This window comes from Notothenia coriiceps, unplaced genomic scaffold (genome assembly GCF_000735185.1).
Source record: "Notothenia coriiceps isolate Sejong01 unplaced genomic scaffold, NC01 NC01_scaffold00009245, whole genome shotgun sequence".
Classification (NCBI taxonomy): Eukaryota; Metazoa; Chordata; class Actinopteri; order Perciformes; family Nototheniidae; genus Notothenia; species Notothenia coriiceps.
The window spans coordinates 74,182-76,007 of NW_011341946.1; the positions used below are offsets into that span (position 1 = coordinate 74,182).

The 1,826-nt window shown below is 43.1% G+C and overlaps 1 protein-coding gene across 1 annotated transcript in view; it reads left to right on the forward strand.

The window, feature by feature from the left end:
• Positions 1–1,826, forward strand: part of LOC104945164 (myoD family inhibitor domain-containing protein) — a 41,211-nt gene that overhangs the window by 16,405 nt on the left and 22,980 nt on the right. The gene's annotated exons all lie outside the window — the stretch shown is intronic.

Consider the following 1,826-nt stretch of genomic DNA (forward strand, 5'->3'; position numbering starts at 1 on the left):
CATGTTCAGCAGAACAGATGGTGCAGCTGCCTGGTTTGGCACCCCCACCGTAACTTTGTCCAAGATAGTCGTACTGTCACCAAAATCACACTGGTGTTTGCTGTTCACCTCTAGTTTGTGCACACAAAAGCATTATACTCTGGGCTCAGCAGGTGAGAAACTAAAAGGGAGCTTCCACATGTGGCAGACCAGGTGTTGGTGCTGCCGGATTTGGCACCCCCACTATAACTTTGTCCTAGATAGTCGTACTGTCACCAAAATCACACTGGTGTTTGTTGTTCACCTCTAGTTTTGTGCACACTCTGGGCTAAGCATATACATATGTATTTTTATTATTATTATNNNACGAAAATAACTTAATGTAAAGTATTTGTTTCACCTTCCCTTATCCTTATTATACATCCATGGGTACAAGTCCGGACTGCGGCTGTTTGTTGATAAATTGATGTTGTCTTCTTCTGTTTGCTTTAATGTAGGCTACTTAGTTGTGCATTGCCCCCAGCGCCAGTAAATGGAAGTACTACAAAGAACCCTGTTAATTATGTGCAGTTATTTCACAAGTTTTATTATATACACCTCGGAAGGATTTGACCTCAATGGTGGGTACGGNGCTGTTTGTTGATAAATTGATGTTGTCTCCTTGTGTTTGCTTTAATGTAGGCTACTTAGTTGTGCATTGCCCCCACCGCCAGTAAATGGAAGTACTACAAAGAACCCTGTTAATTATGTGCAGTTGTATTATATATATATATGTATATATGCTGAGGCCAGAGTAAAATGCTTTTGTGTGCACAGACTAGAGGGGGACAGCAAAGTGTGATTTTGGTGACAGTACGACTATCTTGGACAAAGTTAGAGTGGGGGTGCCAAACACCTGGTCTGCCTCATGTGGAAGCCCCTCCTTAGTTTCTCACCTGCTGAGCCCAGAGTCGAATGCTTTGGTGTGCACAAAAAAATGTGGGTGGGGGCTTCCCCCGAGCTCCCCTAGCATGTTTTGGACCTCTGTATTTACGAAATACGGGACGGGGCATCACCCGTCCCAAACCAACTTTAATCTGTGCACCAATTATACACAGCACCCGTGTTCTGCAGGTCATATTACAGATTTTGACGACGGTGGCTTTAAAGAGAAAATAAATAACGCCTTTTGTACCCCAAAGAAAATGAGTGCTAATATTTTAAATATAGCATAAACTAAAACTTCTATTGCTTTTTTTAAGTGGATTAAATATGTGTTCCTGCCTCTCCAATCCATCCAATAGCAGTTATAAGTACAATGTATCGTCTAAAATAACAGCAGTCACTTTTTCTCATTACGATGTATTTATTGAGGTTTATTGATTGTTTTTTGTTTTTTGTTTTTTTACTCCTTTGTTTGATGTTTTGGTGCGATGGCCGACGCACGACAACGACCCAAAACTCTTCCATCAGGGGAAACGTGTTGCAGCTTCAAAAACAATGCAGACACAAAAACACAAATGTTCCACGAAGAAACATCTTCAGCGACTTGACAACACATGCAGCGTTTAGAGAACATTCAGCAACTTGAGGAGACATGGCAACGTTTACTAAAAGCTGCAGAAACCAAACGCTGCAAGAAGCTCAGAACACAACGGAGACCAGGGGACACTAAAGAGTGACGCACACAGCTGGGAGACAAGGGGACACTAAAGAGTGAAGCACACAGCTGGGAGACCAGGGGAAACTAAAGAGTGACACACACAGCTGGGAGACAAGGGGACACTAAAGAGTGACGCACACAGCTGGGAGACCAGGGGACACTAAAGAGTGACACACACAGCTGGGAGACAAGGGGACACTAAAGA